The 19191-nt window shown below is 33.9% G+C and overlaps 1 protein-coding gene across 1 annotated transcript in view; it reads left to right on the forward strand.

Annotated features, from left to right (window-relative positions):
- Positions 1-19191, forward strand: part of MTPN (myotrophin) — a 52064-nt gene that overhangs the window by 11091 nt on the left and 21782 nt on the right. The gene's annotated exons all lie outside the window — the stretch shown is intronic.

Genomic DNA, 19191 nt, shown 5'->3' on the forward strand with positions numbered 1-19191 from the left:
TTGTGAAAAATAAAAATCATCACTGTTCTTTTATTGGTGTTAGTGGACAAATGTTAAAACCTGTGCGTAACGTGACATTACTTATGACAATGTAAAAGCATGTTGACCATTAAACCAATAAAATTGAAAGCTTTCTAGCCGCAAACTAAGTCCTTAGAAAACACCTTCATTGTTATTTTAAAGGCCTCTGAAGAAGAGTAATTATGCTTTTTCTTTGATTTTCAGTAGACCTGAGTTTGACTCCCTGCTCTACCACGTATTAACTTTGACCAAGCTATTTAATTTCAAACCTCAGCTTTCTCATCTGAAAATAGGGATTGTAATAGTACCCAATTCATGTTTTATCCATAAGTTTTATCCAAAAAATTTACCCAATTTTTAAAAGAGATAGTTAATGTAAAATTTAACAAAGCAGTGCCTAACGTATTGTAACCGTATAGTAAATGTTTGCTGTTTGTGGTGTTTTTAAATAAATCCTTTCCTAAGAAGGGGCTCTTTTACCTCTTAGGCTTTGTAAGCCATAGAATCTCTGTCACAACTATTCATCTCTGCTGTTGTTCAACCAGCCATAGATGATATGTAAACAAATGAGCATGTGTGTGTTCCAGTAAAACTTTATTTACAGAAATAGGCAGCAGATTGGATTCGGCACGTGGGTCATCGTTTGCTCACTCCTGCATAACACTAAAGTCACAAAAACTAGATTGTCAAATAAACTAAATTTCATTTCTTTCCCCTTGAGTTTTTGAGATCGAAAGTAATTAAAATGTATGATCAAATATAAAACTTATTTTGGGGATCAGCATTTTCAAAAATATGATCTTTATGGTTTAAAGATACTGAAGTATAAAGAAAAGCAAGGCATAGAAAGTCACATGTAGCTGGGGGAAGAGAATGAGAAGCTGAATAAAATTCTCTGCAAGAAGTATAGAGTCTCTGCAGTAAATCTGAACCTTAGACAAAAGGCCTAGAACTATTCTGAAAAATAGGAGTTGTTACTTACAAACATACCAACAGGAACTAATTTAAGTCCTTAAACTGAAAGGAAATTCTAAATCTTTTTGGCTGTTAAAGGTCATTTATCACCAAAAGTGTGCCAGAATTCTTCTCTTTCCAGCCCAAGTGCCAGTCGCATGACCTGGCTTGATTTCTAACTCTAAAAGTAAAAGAGAAGGTAGTTAGCACAGTTTTCACTCGTTCATTCACAGTTCATCCAGCAAATATCATTTGAGACTTATAGTACTGGCCAGTGTATTTAGTAACTCTTCTGAGGATGAGTTTCCTTTGGTAGATTCAGATAAAAGGATGTATAGGACAAACAACAAATAAGATAGTTGTATGAGTTCTGAATAAATTATTTCCTTATTTAATATATGGCATATGAATAAAACTTAGAAAGCAACTTCACAAATGTGTTAAGAAAACTTACAACTATATAAACAGAATAGACTGCTGTAAGAGCAAAGAAGTCATATTTGGATGCAATACAGTGGAGAATAAACACTATAGAATATCAAATTCAAAATAGAAGATAATGAGAACAGAATGCCTTCTCTTATTCTTACCTGGTATGGTCCACATAATAAATTAATACACATAAGCTGGACATGAAATTTAATCCTCACATCTACCCAGGTAGGCCTTATCTCCATTTTATAGGTAGGGAGATGGAAATGCCTGTGATCCTACAACTAATGAATGAGTGGAAGGATTGGATTTGATCCGATTCATTCGAGTAGAGTATTCTTTACCCATCATTTGTATTGAAATGTTTCAGAACTACATATGAAATACATAGATGGAATAAATTGAAGATTAAGTATTATAGTAGATAAGCCATTGGAATTGAACCAGCAAGATAGGGAAAAACATACAAGTTTGAAGTGGTAAATAGAAATACAAGTTTTCAGGACTGAAAAGAAGACCCCAGATTGGAAATAGAGGGTCCCTACTTCTATTCAAAATTAATAAACCCAAATGAAGAGCAAGATACATCCTAGCTAAAGTGATTAACTATAAATTTTTTTTTTTTAGTCTGTAACCTCCTGGGCAAAATAATAACATTAATTTCCAAGGGGCAAAAAACATCATCTTACCTTTAGATTATTTTCTATGATGGTACTGGAAAACAATGAAATCAGCAATTCTGTCAGGAATATAATATATGAAAAAAATGTTTAAATTGTCATTCATAAAAAAAAGTCATTCATGTATGATGGCTACAGAAAAATAATCTGAGAAAATGTATATCCCACTTCACTCAACAGATTTCTACAGAGATCATGCTTGAAATTTTAGGGATTGAATTTTTATTTCCCTTTTCTTTCTCCTCTCTTGCCTCCAACTTTCCTTCCTTTCTCCCTTCCTATCATGGAATTATTTATAGACATAGCCTTTAAGAATGTAAACCATTGGATAACGACACAAGATATTTCCCAGGCTGCATGAGAGTTTTAGGAATTTATTCCAACTACGGAGCCATGAATTAGTTTCTTGAAAATGAAGCTACTTTTTGATCATATTAATCTTTTTTCCAAATTGAGATACTGCTGTAATGTTTTGAATGGGTTTTCTTAATTTGGGTAGTCTTTCTCCATATAGAAATATGCATTTTGTTAAGTTAAAATTTTAATTTTATGCCGCCAGTAAAAATTTTAATACTTTGCTATTTTCAGTTAGAAAATGTCTAACTGACTAGTTGCTTTTCTAAATTTTTCTTAAATGAGTTGCACTTTTTATTTATTTATTTATTTCTTTTAGAGGGCAGAGGTAATTAGATTTACTTGTTATTTTTAGAGGAGGTAGTGGGGATTGAACCCAGGACCTCCCTTATGCTAAGCATGCCTTCTACCACTTGAGCTATGCCCTTTCCCCTTGAGTAATCTTTTAAACTTCCAAAGAAGAAAAATAACCAGTGTACCTAAAAAAGAGAAGTGTGCTTTTAATAAGTAAATCAGCTGTATAAAACTAATTTAAATGTCTGAAGTAGTCATTTTGAAAGAGGAAAACCTTAAAGTTCTATATAGACGTATACATGGTTATGTATGGAAATAGACCGTAAGATTTGTGGCCTTAATTATTGCAGGATTAAAAATTTTTTTTTTTGTAGTAAGAAAGACAGATGCTTAGCACATACATTGATTAAACATGCTAATAAAGACTTACACATTTGCACTGAACATTTTTTTCTGGCTCACATTTTGTTTCTTTGACTTCTATTAATTCCATGTGATGCTGCTGAGTAAATTAATGAAAACGAACCTGTAATTTGAATATATACTTCCAGAACCTTGAATAGTCCTAGGTTAAGAATCCCAGAGACAGGGATACATAGTTATTTGTAAAACTGTTAAAAACACAGGATTTTGTTTTATTTTGTAGTTCTCATCCTTAGATAATATATATGTGTTTTGTTTGTGAACAGTTTTTTTTTCCTTTTTGGCCAGAGTCTCAGCCATCACTACCATTGAAGTGTGTCAGAATTACTACCACTTGCAGTAATTTAGTAAATGAAAATAACCCTCAATTGGGAACATGTCTGAAGTGACTAATCTATTGGATTTTACAAGGTGATGACCTTGGTCAGAATCAGCCTAACACAGGGCTAACATAGATTCTAACTAGTAATAAGAAACTATTGTTCAAAACACATTTAAAGTGTTTCATAAAGATGCATTTTCATGTATTGTTATTAAACAGGTGCTCATTAAACAAGTGATTATTTGTTATGGGTATTATTGTTCATTACTTTGAAATGAGTTTGTATTTATAATATTGAGAGTTGGAGGCATTTGGTGTGACAGAACTTTCCTGTTAACTTTGTAGAAAATATATAGATTAAGAGCAAGTTGTATACTTCTCAGACTTTCTACCTTTCTGTTGTGCCGTCTATCTGTTTTTTTCTGTGTCATAAAGTTCCAGATAAAATACAAAAGTGTTATTCATTTGAACCCTTTGCTGTGTTGTAATTTATAGCTCTGGTACTGTTACCCGCTAACGTCACCAATGCAGTAATGTATGATTCTTCTTGGCAAAGTGATATCCTGCGGTAAGAACTCAACCTTGAGTGGCAGGGGAGAGAGGAGAAGAGAGGGAGGATCATAGGAAAGGAGGAGGCATAGCATTCATCCAGTTGTCAAAGGGATCTGTCCTTATAAAAATACTAAACACCGTAGTCTTACAGACTTCTGAATTCTAAATAGGGAAAGGTAATAGTTAACTGTAACTGAATTATTGGGGACATTGACTCAACTATATAGAATTTGTTCAATTTGATAGTTTTGCTGAATTCTACAATCAGGTGTCCAGTGTTAATTTACATGCTGTGCTACAAAATGGTCACTCATATGCTAATTTAATCTTCTGTTTGTTAAGTAGCTTTTGAGGACACTGGTTTCTTGTGACAGTACGGTATGTACTCAGGCCTTAGAGCTCAGTTGCAGTGACGTGTACATATCTTAGAGATCAAAGGAAGAGAATTGTTTCTTTTCACCTGGAAAAAGGCCTAAAAAGGAAGTTCTTTGCCAGTGTCAGATGACCATTTCATTTAGAAATATTATAAAGAACACTATCCCATTCAAATGTTTGTTATTCAAATGAACCTAATGCTGCGTAGTAGATAGAGGCTTGCAAGAAGTACTGGATCTAAGTGAGTATCTCCACTTTTGAGATGCATGTAAAAGATTTTTGCCATTAAGGATAGGAAATCTGAAACTATTGAAAATGTTATTCCGTATTAAAGCCATTAAGGAGAGTGAGGAAGGCAAAGACTGAGGAAAACAAGGGGAAATCTAGTAAAGGGAAGAGTAAGACATCTTTAAAAAAAATAGAAATACTAAGTAAACTAGACTCATCTTGACTTATTCTGTATTTGGATTGGTGGGTGTTAGAGATAGAACACTTCTTATCACAAATGAATTTTTTTTTCTTTACCAGTATACCTAACCTGTTGCCCTTAACTTCTAGTAGCTGTATTTGCAATGAAGCAGTAACAGCAGCCCACCGGCAGAAAATTTACTCTCCAGGCCGTATAAGTGATTAGGATAATAATATCCCTGGAACACAGATAAAGCAGTCAGAGACCTATTTTTTTGCCCTGTGCTGTCATCACAACAATGATCACAATATTCGAATGGCCATTGTTTAATGTGAGGTTATTTACTGAGTGCTTGGTCTACATTTTCTCATTTAATTGTCAGAAAAAATTTGATTTAAAAAAAGACCAAATAAGATTGTTTTGCAGATGAGGTAAATGAAACTTGAAGAAATTTAGGTACCTTGTTCAGGGTAACTAAGCTAGTAAATGGCAGAGCCAAGATTTGTCTCTGGATCTGTTAGACTCCAGAAGCCACTCTTGTTCCATAACAGGAACATGAGGTGTTTTTTTTGTTTGGGTTTTTTTTTTTTTTTTTTTTAAGTTTTGTTTTAAGATTGAGGAGGGAGAGGGGAATGGAGTTTGAATTTTTTTTTTTTTGTATGACTTAGCACAAACCTGTTGTCAAAGGGAAACTTCTAGAACCACAGTGACCATAGTCCAGCTCATGCTGTGCAAATTACAGCTATTACTTGACTTGAACTTTGTATTTTTTGTTCACTTCTGTATTTCTACCACTTAGAATAATGTCTAGCTCACAGGGGGAGCTCATAAATATTTGTTGAATGAATGAATGATCAAATAAATCGCTAGTGAATGAACACTCTTTAAAGCTTCTGGGTCTTGTGGAAGATCTAGAGCCGTGTTTACCGGGGTTAAGAGGAGTCCGTGTAGAAAGAGCTTGCAGCTCTTCTCTATCCAGAAGGCAAAATCGAAATCAGATTAAGGAGTATCAAGTCGAGGTGGCAAAATTTGGGGTCTAAATGACAGGAAAAGAAGAGTATCCAATGTCTGACTACGAAAAAGGACATTAGCACAGAGTCCAGGTAAACCAGTTCACCTCCTTCTTGGCGTTCACACACTGGCAAACGGGGTCTGAAGGAGGGGGAGTAACATCGTTATAGAATTAACTCATCACCCAGTGCATTAGGGGTGTTCTGTGTTCTTAGATGCTCTTAACTACTTCTAAGGTGTAAGTAAGACAAAGAACAGGAGATGAAATAAAAAGGATGCCAGCCACTTTGAGTTAATCATGTAAAAAAGTGGTTCAGCATTTCAGGCTTCATAGCTAAGTGATAATTTAACTTAAGTCATTGTAAGACTTCTTTACCTTTGGCACAGAATGTTGCCAGTTGGATTCAGTTATATATATGACATATATATATCATATATAATGATTCAGTTATATATTACATTCCTTTTCATACTCTTTTCCATTTTATTACAGGATATTGAATATAGTTCCCTGTGCACAGTAGGTCCTTGTTTATCTATTTTATATATATAGTAGTTTGTATCTGCTGATCCCAAACTCCTAATTTATCCCTCCCTGCCTTCCCCCTTTTGTAATCATAAATTTGTTTTCTGTGTAAGACTTATTTTTTAAAATAAGCTTGGAGATTTTCTGCAGTTAATGCTGAAATTGCTTTATTTTGTTCTTAATTATTTTCTTGTTTCTGTTCTCAATACTCATTTTTATAAGGATACATTTTGAACAGTGTCAGGTTTGGGAATAATTATTCTAAAAGAAATATTGATGTATGTATATATAATATGTGTATATATATGTAATATATATATATAGAAATATTGGGTTTTTTTCTCAAGTATAAAGAACTCTGTTTAATGAACTCTTATTAATACTGATATTACAAAACTAGAAGATAGGGTGTTCTGAGGTTAATTTTCTTTGGAAACAAGATGGATTGGATTATGTTTCTATACACAGTGTTTTATGGATTTTTAAATTTGTAAAAATTGTCATTACCTTTCAGCTAATGTGAACAGTTACCACAATTAGTATATTTAAAATTTTTGTTTTTGTTGTTTCAAGACCTAACCAAAATAATGTTTTCAAAATCTAATGTGAGTAAACAAACTGTGGCAGACTTTAAAAAGCCATACTTTCATATTAACTTAATTAACTGTCTCACAAAAGCTCACTTGATTTTGCACAGTCAGTTTTGGTTCTGTCTGTAAGTAATATTTTTACCTTTAATATAATTAATATTTTTAGCCTTATTTTCAAAATAGTCTGTAATTCTAGTATGGAGTTCCTCTTTACTCCATCAGTAATCTAGGACATTTACTACTGGTTTGGCTGTGTGTTCTGTGTGTTATTTTTGTTTGTGCCTTTGATTTTTTGTTCTGTTTTGTGTTTGTGCTAAAGCTTTTGGTATTAATTTTTAGTTCTATTGCATTGAGATTAGAGAGTGGGTTCTATAAGCTTTGGAGTGTATTGAGGTTTTCTTTGGTCTTTTATGATTGAGTTTTGTTAATATTCAATAAAAATAGAAGGTATAGTTTCCATAGAGTCCAGAGTTTGATATATATTCATTCAGTCTCACTAATTATTAATCATGCCCTGCTAAAGACTGAAATTATTATTCTTCATTTTGTTTATTCTTTTTCTTTCCTCAACCATGGTTGTAGGAGATTGATAGAATTTTTTTAAGTATAGTTGCTGTACAATGTTATGTTACAGGTATACAATATAGTGAGTCACAGTTTTTAAAGGTTATACTCCATTTACAGTTATTATAAAACATTAATTATATTCTACATTTTGTACAATGTATTCTTATAGCTTATTTTATACCCAATAGTTTGTTCTTCTTACGCCCCTATCCTATATTGCCCCTTCTGCCTTCCCTCTCCCCATTGGTAAACATTAGTTTGTTTTCTGTATCTGTTAGCCTGCTTTCTTATTATACTCACTGGTTTGTTGTATTTTTTAGATTCCACATGTAAGTGATTTCACACTGTATTTGGCTTTATCTATCTGACTTACTTCACTTAGCATAATGCCCTCCAAGTCCATCCATTTTGCTGCACATGGCAAAATTTAGTTCTTTTTTAAGACTGAGTAGTATTCCTGTGTGTGGTGTGTGTGTGTATGTGTGTGTGCACACACCATATCTTCTTTAGCCATTTGTTGATGGACACTTAGATTGCTTCCGTATCTTGGCAATTGTAAATAATGCTACTGTGTATCTGTCTTTAATTGATTATAAAAGTAGTGCATGCTCGTTTTTTAAAAATATAATCACAGGAGTGGAATTACTGTGTCATATGGTAGTTGTTTTTAGTTTTCTTGAGAACCCTTCATACCGTTTTTCCACAGTAGCTGCACAAATTTACACGTTTGAGAGTTCCCTTTTCTCCACATCCTCATCAACATTTGTTATTTGTGTTCTTTTTTGGTGATAGCCATTCTGACAGGTGCGAGGTGATAATCTCATTGTGATTTTGATTTGCATTTCCTTGATGATTAGCAGTGTTGAGTATCTTTTCATGTGCCTGTTGGCTATTTGCATTTCCTCTTTGAAAAAATATCTATTCAGTTCTTCTGCCCATTTTTTAAACAGGTTTTTTTTGTTATTGGAGTTGTATAGAATGCTATTTTTGTCTGTCATTTTCTTGATACTCTTCATGAAAAGTCTACTCTTCTAAAAAATCATGACTAACTTCTGTGTTTTTTAAATGTAGAATGAACATCTTTTTCCCATTTACTCTGCCTTTAATTCTATTTTGTCATATATTAATATTACTCTTCTTAGTTTTTTAGATATTTGTGCATGATATACTTTTGCCCATTCTTTTATATTTTCCCATTTTCTCATATTACTTTGTTTTTAGGTATGTCTCTTAACAGCTTCTAGTTGGATTTTTGTTTACTTTTCTTTTTGTTGTCATTTAACAAAATTCAGGATTCATTCTTTATGTCTAAATTTGATAGTTAAATCTGTTCACATTTATTGATATAACTTGATCAATTTAAATTTTCTGTTTTTTAATTTTGAATTCACTTTGTTTAAACTTGCTTTCATTTGGCCTTTTTTTAGCTGTAGGAATTTATTTTCTTGGCTTCTATTTCTTCCATGATTTGAAAGGCATTCATATTTTTTAAGTCTGCTAGAACTTAAATTTCATCAGAAAAGATGTTTGGGTCTAGATTTTACTAACCAGTAGCCTTTGGTTTTAGTTTTTCAAAACAAATACCTGTCTTTAATTGATTATAAGAGTAATGCATGCTCATTTTTTTAAAAAAAATTACTGAAATTCAGCAGTATCTTCATAATTCTTCTCTCTAAAGATGACTACTAATAAATTTGTTGCATGTATTCTCTGAAATTTTATGATTGTATATAAGCATATTCTTCTAAGTTTTGAAATAAATGGGATCATACCTGCTTTATTCACTCAATAGCATGATCATCTCGCACATCAGCAGTACAAGACTTAGGTGAGTTACCTTCTCTGTGCCTCAGATTCCTTGTACAAGAATAGTAGTAGTACTAGTTTCCTAAAGCTTTTGTCATAACTAAATGAATTAATACCTGGGAAATACTTGTAACAATGCCTGGCACATGGTAAGCATTCGAGGATTATAAGCTATTTTCATTTCATTTTGAATGATTCCACATAATATGGTATCAGATATGCCATCATTTATTTAAAAGCCTCCCATGTACAGCGTTTAGTTGTGAATGTGTCGCTTAATAAGATCTTGTGTCTGACAGAATCTAGTAGGTTTTTTATTTCCTCACCTACTTTCTGTTCTATATAAATGTGTGATTATATATATTTGTTAAATTATATATCTTCTCTCTCAAGACTTGTTTTTTTAACTATATTTCTTAAGTTAAAAGTCTCACTTAGCTTTACTTTTCATTATTAATTTATGCCAAAACTCCCCATTCTTGCATTCTAATTTTGAATTCATCTCTTTGGTTTCACTAGAGCAGCAGTTCTCAAAGTACTGTAGGTCTCTAGAGGCCCCACAGACCTTTTCAAGAGTTCCATGAATTCAAAACTCTTTTCATAACAGTATTAAGACTTTATTTTCTCTTTTGATTGTGATGATACTTTTACTGATGATGTAAAAGCAAAGTGAGTAAAACTTTTTTTAATTGTTCAACTATGTATCTGTGGGAGGCCAATTTTTTTTCATATATTTCAGCCAAAGCAATATGTCAAAACAAATTAAATGTGGAAGCAAATATGATAATTCAGCTGCCTTCTACTGAAACAAACATTTAAAAAATTTGCAAAAAATGTGATACAGTGCCATCCTTCTCCATTTGGGGGAGGGTGGAATACATTTTTGTTTTGTTTTTTTTTAAAGATCTCATTTATGTTAACATGTAATGTCTTTTGGTTATTTCTAAATGAATTAATAAACATTTAACAGGTCTTCTACTTTAATTTCTAATTTGATAAATATCTATAGCTATAACCCATATTAAGGAAAAAAAATTCTTTGGAATCCTGAGACTGAAATGTTGGAGAATTACTGCCCTAGAATTCCTAAAGTGCACCTCACCTTTCCCTCCCACTCAAGGGAGCCTGGGTGATACATTTTCTGATTTGCTGATACCCAAGACTGCCTTTACACATGAATGTTGATTTGCTTGCAGTGAATACATGAGTCATAATTTACTCTTTCCAAACTGCAGGTCAGAGATTCTCAATCTTCTGCCTACCTTCAACAGCTCACACGTCTCCCATTATTAGTATTAGTGTCAGTAACTCTCCTCGATTCTACCTGGTCCCCAGGCCTTCTCCAAATATCATTACTGTAGTTAGTTTCTCCCTCTTCTCTAGAATTCGGTGTGACAGAGAGGTAAAAAATAAGACATCAGACATATTTGATTTTCTTTAGTGTTATTGTGTTTTTTTACTTATAAAACAAATTGCAAAGCTGTATTAATGAGAGAGTCTGTTGAATTTTTACTATAATATGGTGAGCTTTTATGATCTGCAGGTTCAGGCCTTTCTTGAGCTCAAAAAAATTTATTTTTGTAACTATCTCACTTCCCTTTTTTCTGGCTATGTATTATTTATAGGTTTGAACTTTAGTTACAGCAGTAATCTTTTTTTAAATTTTTATTTCCTTGTTTATCACCTCTGTATTCTGGCAGAATTTCTTAAACTTGTTCTCAAATCTTTAATTAAATTTTCTTAATTTGAGTAGTGCTGCCCATCTCTGACTTCGGTGCAATTTTGTGTATGTGTGTATGTGTTTATTTATTTATTTTTTAAAATTTCGTCTTTTATTGAAGTCTAGTTGGTTTACAATATTAGTTTCTGGTGGACAACAAAGCAGTTTGGTTATACATACATTTTTTTTTTCAGATTCTTTCCCATTATATGTTATTACAAGAAATTGAATATAGTTCCCTGTGCTATACAATAGGTCCTTGTTGTTTATCTAGTTTATATATAGTAATGTGTATCTGTTAATCCCAAACTCCTAATTTATCTCTCCACTGCCCTTTCGCCTTTGGTAACCATAGTTTGTTTTCTATGTCCATGAGTTTGTTTTAGGTTTGTAAATAAGATTTGTATTTTTTTTTTTAGATTTCACATATAAGTGATACCTTGTGCTATTTGTCTTTGTCTGACTTACTTCATTTAATATGGTAATCTCTAGGTCTATCCACGTTGCTGCAAATGACATTATTTCTTTTTTATGGCTGAGTAATATTCCACTGTATATATACACTCCACATCATCTTTATCCAGTCACCTGTTGATGGACATTTAGGCTGTTTCCATGTCTTAGCTATTGTAAATAGTGCTGCTATGAACATTGGGGTGCAGGTGTCATCCTGAAGTAGGGTTCCTTCTGGATACAAGCCCAGGAGTGGGATTCCTGGGTCATATGGTAAGTCTTTTGAGGAATCTCCACACTGTTTTCCATAGTGGCTGCACCAAACTGCATTCCCACCAGCAGTGTAGGAGGGTTCCCCTTTCTCCACAGCCTCTCCAGCATTTGTCATTTGTGGATTTTTGAATGACGGCCATTCTGACTGGTGTGAGGTGATACCTCATTGTAGTTTTGATTTGCATTTCTCTGATAATTAGTGATACTGAGCATTTTTTCATGTGCCTTTTGATCATTTGTATGTCTTCCTTAGAGAATTGCTTGTTTAGGTCTTCTGCCCATTTTTGGATTGGATTGTTTATTTTTTTCTTATTGAGTCGTATGAGCTGCTTATATATTCTGGAGATCAAGCCTTTGTCGGTTTCACTTGCAAAAATTTTCTCCCATTCCGTAGGTTGTCTTCTTCTTTTACTTCTGGTTTCCTTTGCTGTGCAGAATACCTTTTTCATAGAAACTACGTCTTTTGGGTTCCATTTTGGTCACACTGTAAATGCTTTCTAAAATTAAGTTCTTGAGTTTTCAGTATGATACTTTTTTTTTTTTTTTTTTTTGCTATATGATTAGTTTTCATACCTCCCCATATTTTTCTCGTTACTGACCCTTTAAAGAAGGAAAGCTATCCAGATTCAGGGTGTGTGAACAGACAGTATGTAAGGATTTCTTCTGACCACACTTATCACCTGCTTATGTGCTAGAAGAATTTTACTTTTGGGTGGCTTTGTTGCCTGATGGGAGATCTTTTATACTCTCTATTGTCTAGTTCTAATACACTACGTAAAACATTGTCTTCAGGCAAGAATGTGCCTTAGGTCTCTGTGGCTCTGTCTCTGTATAAGATAATCCTTTGTGGGTAGAAAAATAGTGGATCACTTTTATTTTCATCTGATGGGAGCAAACTCTTTGGTTAAGAATGAATATGCAAGGAGTTGGCCAATGTGTTTGTTTTTCTGAGCTTTTTTGAGTTGTCTGTTTCTGTTTGTTTCACAGAAGTTAGGGCAGGCTTTTCAGGGAATGTTTCCCTGAGAGTATATTACTTACATTGGGGTTCAGTTTGCATTCCTTTTAAGTTTGTGGACATAATTCAGATAATATCAGAACTTACAGACATTTAGTATTAGCATTAGGGTTTAATGTGTTCCTGTTGGTTTTAACTTATTTAGTATCTTTATTAAAATCACATAAAATTACATTTAAAGTATGAAATATTCTATTTAATGTTTAATTTTTGAACTAAAATTAATCGATAGTGCGCACACCCACTTCTCATGAGAATAATATCAGCAGGTCTTACTCTCAGTGAATTTCACCATTTTGTGTTCTCCAGATTCAACATCATTTTATTTGTACTTCACATTCTGGCATCTTGACCCAGCCATATGTTAATTTCTGTATCAAAGCCAGGCATAGGCAACGACTGTTAGTGTTTTTACAGAGCACATAATCAACCCATAAGTACCCATTCCCACTCACCAAGGCAGAGTAGTAACAGTGAGATTGTATGGCTTTCAGGCACTCTAATAATGTTTTTTAAATACCTCTTTATATTTGTTTTGTATGTGTATATGATTTAGTAAGCAGCAGGTTACATAGTGTGACAAAGATGGTATAAATGTATACCAGTTCTTTAAATTAGACTGTTATGCACAAGTCACTCATAGACATTGTAGGCAGTACTTATAAATAAGTAAGGCATTGTCTTTTCTTTAATGGAGTTATCATTGAAATTCATAAATAACAAATACCTAATTGAATAATGGTAAATAAATAAGAGACATATAAACAAGAACTGAGGATTAAAAGGAGGGAATTACATATCAAGAGTATTGGGGGGAAAACAGTATCATGTAAAAGTTTTATAGAGAAAATAGATCTTGAAAGGATAGTGGAATTTCAGTGGAATTATTCAGATTAATACAAAAGTGGAAGTGGGGTAACCATACCAAAGAAAGGTGACAACATGAGGTTTCCCAGATGTGGGACAGCACTGGTGTGTTGGGAATGGTGTGTGTTTGAGAGTAAAAAGGCCAGAATGGTAGTTAGTGTTGAAGATGACTTGGGTACCGTGATGAGGATTTTCTGTTAAACAAAAGGGAGCAGTATATGTCAATAAATTTTTAAAAGGGGGTAGCAGTTGAAATTTTTTGAGTGAGGAAGAAGCATGATCAGTGTTACTCTTTAGGAACATTGATTTACATTTGTTGAATTGTTGCAGGTGGGAAAATTGAGTGGAAAGCTGTTCAAATGAGAACTATTGAGGCCTCTAATATTATCAGTTGACATTTATTGAGCGCTAACTTATTCTAGCCACATCACATTATTTCAGTGAAGGCTCACAACAACACTGTAGTAGGTACTTTCCAAATTAGCACCTCCTGGATTTCCAGTTGGCTTATGAGAATTCGATACACCATAATATAGTCATTTCTCCAGGCATATTCTCTTACATACATGTGTGCATACAGCCACACTCTCCAAATCAGTGGACACCTTATTGATACTGTTATTTCTTAATTTAGCATTTTATAATATGCTGTTATATAATCAGCAATCAAAACAAATTTTTATTGAGATTTAAAAGTACCATATTTGAAATTGTGGTAGAAATAAGAGAAGTATAAGATGTAGTCTCTAACCTCTAAAGACCCTTAAGATCTAACAACACAAGACGTAAATACATGAAATAGAAATGATAATAAAAGATGAATTTACAACAAGCTAAGTTACTGAGCATTCTGTTCATTTAGACTCCTCTGCATTTGTGGTACTCAGCTAAATGGCATTCACTTATTTGCATCTAGCTTCCCAGCAAAGGAGCAGATTCTTTCCGTCAGAGTCAGGCCTTCCTATTTTATCCCAAGCAAGTAGCACAGTGACTAACTATGATAGGCTCAGTAAATGTTTTTTGAATTGAATTAATTATAAGTGTATCTTTTTCAAATACTGTGTTTCTTCACCTTTTTAAATCCATGCCTACTTTGTTAGTAAACAACTCAAAGTAATAATAGATTTGAAAGAAAAAAATTTTTGACTTTGAAATGTATGTATATATATATATTTTACATTGTTCATGTTGTATTAAATCTTCTCGCTTGATCCAGCTTGTATGGAAAGTTAAGTGTACCTACCGTAGCAGCTATTTTCAGCATCCAGACTCTTGAACTACTTTGTTTTCATGGCCGAAAGTACAGAAAAACCTATTTCTTCGGTCTAGAATATAAGAGAGAGCGGGGGGAACAATTGTAGATTGACAGGACCACCAGATGCCTTTAACCCATAGAAGTAAAGAGCACAAAAACTAACCATAAAAAGACTTTAGAGGTCATCTTTTCTAGCCACAGATACTTCAGTGAGGAAATTAAGATCTCCCAGGCTTTTTACTTCCCCATCGTGGGCAGTGGCAGAAGTAACTAGAGCTGAGGGCTTGGCCGGTGTTTTTCCACTATTTAATACGTCTCTTTATAAAGTAGAACTTAAGTAGGCAGTGAAAGTTCGAGAGAGGGGTTCTTAACCTCTCAGGGGTCATGGCCCCTTTTGAGAATAATCTGATGAGAAGTTGACCCAGACTCTACCTAGAGAATTCTATACACACACAAAAGAATATATAAACTTTTTGAAAGTCTATTCACAGGTTGCCTAGTGGTCTGTAGATCTCAAGAGGAAAGGTATGCCACCAATATGAGCATACTGTATCCATGGCATCAGAAATAGACAAGACTGAATTAGATTGTCATCAGCTTACAGTCTTTCAAGGAGTTAATCTAAGCATATAAACATGGCCCAAATTGCTGAAGCATCCTTGGGTAAGAGGAGTGGGGAACAATACTTTCATATTTGGGGGTATGGCTTATATATTAAAACAAATAAAAATATGCATATATACGTGTGTGTGTGTGTGTATATATATATATATATATATATATATATACACACTCACATTCATGATACATGCATATTTGTACAGATATATTTGAATGAATTTTTAGTTTGGCTCTTTAGGATTCTGCTTTCAGACTCAGGGAAGCATGTATTTTCTATCCTTTGCTATTTGGAGTACTTCAGTGAAAAAGTTTGAGAAATACTGGGTAGAGAGTTAGTGGAGCAGGCAGCTTTATATCTTTGTGAGTGATGAGATGAGATAGGTAGGTAGACAGTTGATAGTTAGCATTTCATACATATTTTGTCAAATTAGTCAATCATTGAAGAGTAAAATTCTTGTGGGTACAGACCCACAATTCTACTTTCTTGTACCCTTAGCATGCCTAGGAACCTGATTTCGCAGTAAATGCTAGTTGATTTATGGATATCCATTGTACCAATAGTCAGATAAGAGAATTTATCAGTATAACTGAGGCTCTTGGCTATATAGAACAGTGGTGCTCAAGAAATAAAATATGACCAGCTTTCTCAAATGCCAGCAATGTCACTATTGAAGAACAGCAGGAATCAACACATCCTAAAGCATTTCATGGTCACTGTGGTAGGGCTGAATAGAATGTATTAATTTAAACAATGCACCAGAAAATATCATGAAATAGTATTTTATATCTGCAGTATTACATATATGTTATGTATAACATATCTGGAATATATTATATTTAGAAAAAATAAAAATAGATTCTAAACAACTTTCTTGGTACAAGAAAAATATGGTTAAAAAATACAATTTTAATGTAATAAAAATCTGTCATATATTTAACGGCCAACAGGCTTCATGTTGTAATGACAGGAAGGAGAGTAAAATGAAACTGGAAAAACTATTCTTACTAAAAAGGGAGAGGTGAAGCTAGACAAGGCTGGATGTGATGACAAGTTAGGTTTGTCAGCCTGCTTTACCTCATCTGTAAAGTGGGAGTATATGCTGTGTGCAGAGTTTTTTTGTCACCTGCCTGGTTATTTACACACATATCTTGGTGAGAATGTTACTGTTGCCTGACTCTGTGACATATGATATTCCTGTGTGATGATTTCTTTAAAAACACAAACTTTATCACTAAGAAAGTCATCCCCCCAAATTCTATAATCAAGGTATTCCTGTGAGGATACTATTATAAGACTATAAGGCTAACCAAATTTATCAGGTGTTTGAATTATATATGATGATAATCTGAATTCATAACCAAGATCTCAAATATTTGTTTTAAACATCTGGTAGAAGCGAACAAGTCAAAAGAGGGAAACGATGAACCAGTAGTCAGAGAGCAGGAGGAAAACTGCAATAATGTGGCACGCCTGAAGCCAAGGAAAGAGAATGTTTAGAAAAGGAAGGAGTGATCTTCTTTGTCACTGTTGGGAGGTCAGTCAAGGTGAGGACTGAGATATTACCTTTGCATTTTGTAATGTGGAGGTCTTTGACCTCAGCAAAAATGGTTATGATATAGTGTCAAGGGTGGAAGTCATATTCGAATGGGAAGTGAGAAACTGGATACTGCAAATATAAACACTGCTTTTGGAAGGTTTAGCCATGAAAAGGAAAAGAGAGAATAGTAACTAAAAGGTGGATGTCAGGTAAAGGATAGGTTTTTCTGTTGCTATTTGCTTTTTTAGTGGAAGAGTTGTAAATGGCATAATCTGATGAGAAGGAGCCAGTAGAGCAGGGGAGGTTGAAAACACAGGTAAGAAAATAGATAAACAAAGGAATACCTTTTTTTAAGAAAACAAGAAAGGATGATTTAGGTGAGGGATTGGCTTTATATAGGAAAGGATTTGTCAGTTGCAGGAAGGTGTGCTGGAGAGAAGTTCAAGAGGAAGTTCATGTCTGAAGGCAGTTTTCTGTTTAAGGAAGGACATGAGGTTATCTGCTGAGAATAAAAAGGAAGGAGGAGATAGAGAAGTTCAAGGTTTATAAAAAGTGGAAGAGATTTAAAATAGTCTGTTTGGAAGACGGAAGAGCAAGAAAAGAAAGAAAACATGGTAAGATTGCCGTGTAATGCTAAGGGACTTGTTGAGATTATGCATCTCTCTCCTCTGTCCCCAGAATCTGGGAGGCAAAATTAGTGTTAGATTTTTCTCTTTAGCTGGCAATGTTTCATGACGTTAGAATAAAGATCTAACATCCTCTCCGCTGATGTCACTAGTGCCAAGGGTAGGTAGAAAGGAAATAAAGAGAGCACTATCTTCCTTCCCTGATTCACCATCACTACTGAAGTTACTACCTACCCAGACTGCTGGAAAGCTGGTGAAATTGTCATTCAAACCTCCTCTAACCATAAACATACCACTGATCTCAAATTACTAATGCATTATCAGTGTTTGCTTGAAAAGGAAGGTATTGTGTACGACTTACTTCCAAGTCTGTTGATTGAACAACTTCACCATTTGTTCAGTGTAAAAGCTTCTATTATGTAAATGTTTATGTGTTAGAAACCATAATAGGTGTTAGAGATGCAAAAGTAGGTAATAGTGACATGATACCTGACTTATTCATAGAGGATACAGATAGAGTAGAACTGAGTAGGATACAGATTAAGTAGAAAGTGACACAGGAAAATACAGCATGCTTTGGGCACCCCTATGAAGGTATTACTCAAAGTTATGGTAGGTCAAGATGACTTTCCAGAGGAAGTTTAATTAAAGTTTGATTCTAAAGGATTAGTAGGAGTTAACCGAGCAAAGGACGTAGGAAGGAATGCTGGGAGAATTGAAGCTGGAAAGGTAGTCACTGGGTGGATCACTCCACATCTTGTAAACCATGTCTGGTTGTTTAGACTTCTTCTCTAGGAGCAATGGATGGTCATTGGAGTACTTTTAGAATGGGAATAATGTGATGACATTTCATGTTCAGCAAGATCCCTGTAGCTGCAGAGTAAAGAATGAGGCAGGCAAAATGGGGCTGGAAGTTGAGGAACCAATTAAGAGGTTTTATCAGCAATTCAAACAATTGTTTTGATCTCTAAACCCCATCCAGCTAGTAGGGGTCATATAGATCTGCTCTTATCCCACTTTAAAATTTCTTATTCTATGTAGTTTGTTGAGTTACAGGATATAGAAGTCAAGAGCTTTTTATTCAGCACTAACAGGGAAGGAACTTGACATCAAATAGATTTTGCCCTTTAAGTCTCCCATGAAGGTCATTCCTGTCCGCATTCTACCTCAAATTTTGATTAGTTAGTGTCTCATTTTATAAGAATAGAACCACAGAGACTTGATTTTGAAAAACCTATATTACTGAGGTAAAATTGAAATGCAACAAACTACAGATATTTAAAGTGTGCAATTTGGTAAGTTTTCACACGTATATAATTGAGAAACCATCACTACAACCAAGATGATAAACATCCATTACCCTCAAGTGCCGCTTGATAGTCCTTCCCTCCCGTCCAAAAGCAGCCACTGATCTGCTTTCTATCACTATAAATTAAGTTGCATATTTTATAGTTTTATGCCAATACCATGCTTTGGTGATTACTGCAGTTTTAATAGTTCTTGAAAT

This window comes from Camelus bactrianus, chromosome 7, assembly GCF_048773025.1.
Source record: "Camelus bactrianus isolate YW-2024 breed Bactrian camel chromosome 7, ASM4877302v1, whole genome shotgun sequence".
Classification (NCBI taxonomy): Eukaryota; Metazoa; Chordata; class Mammalia; order Artiodactyla; family Camelidae; genus Camelus; species Camelus bactrianus.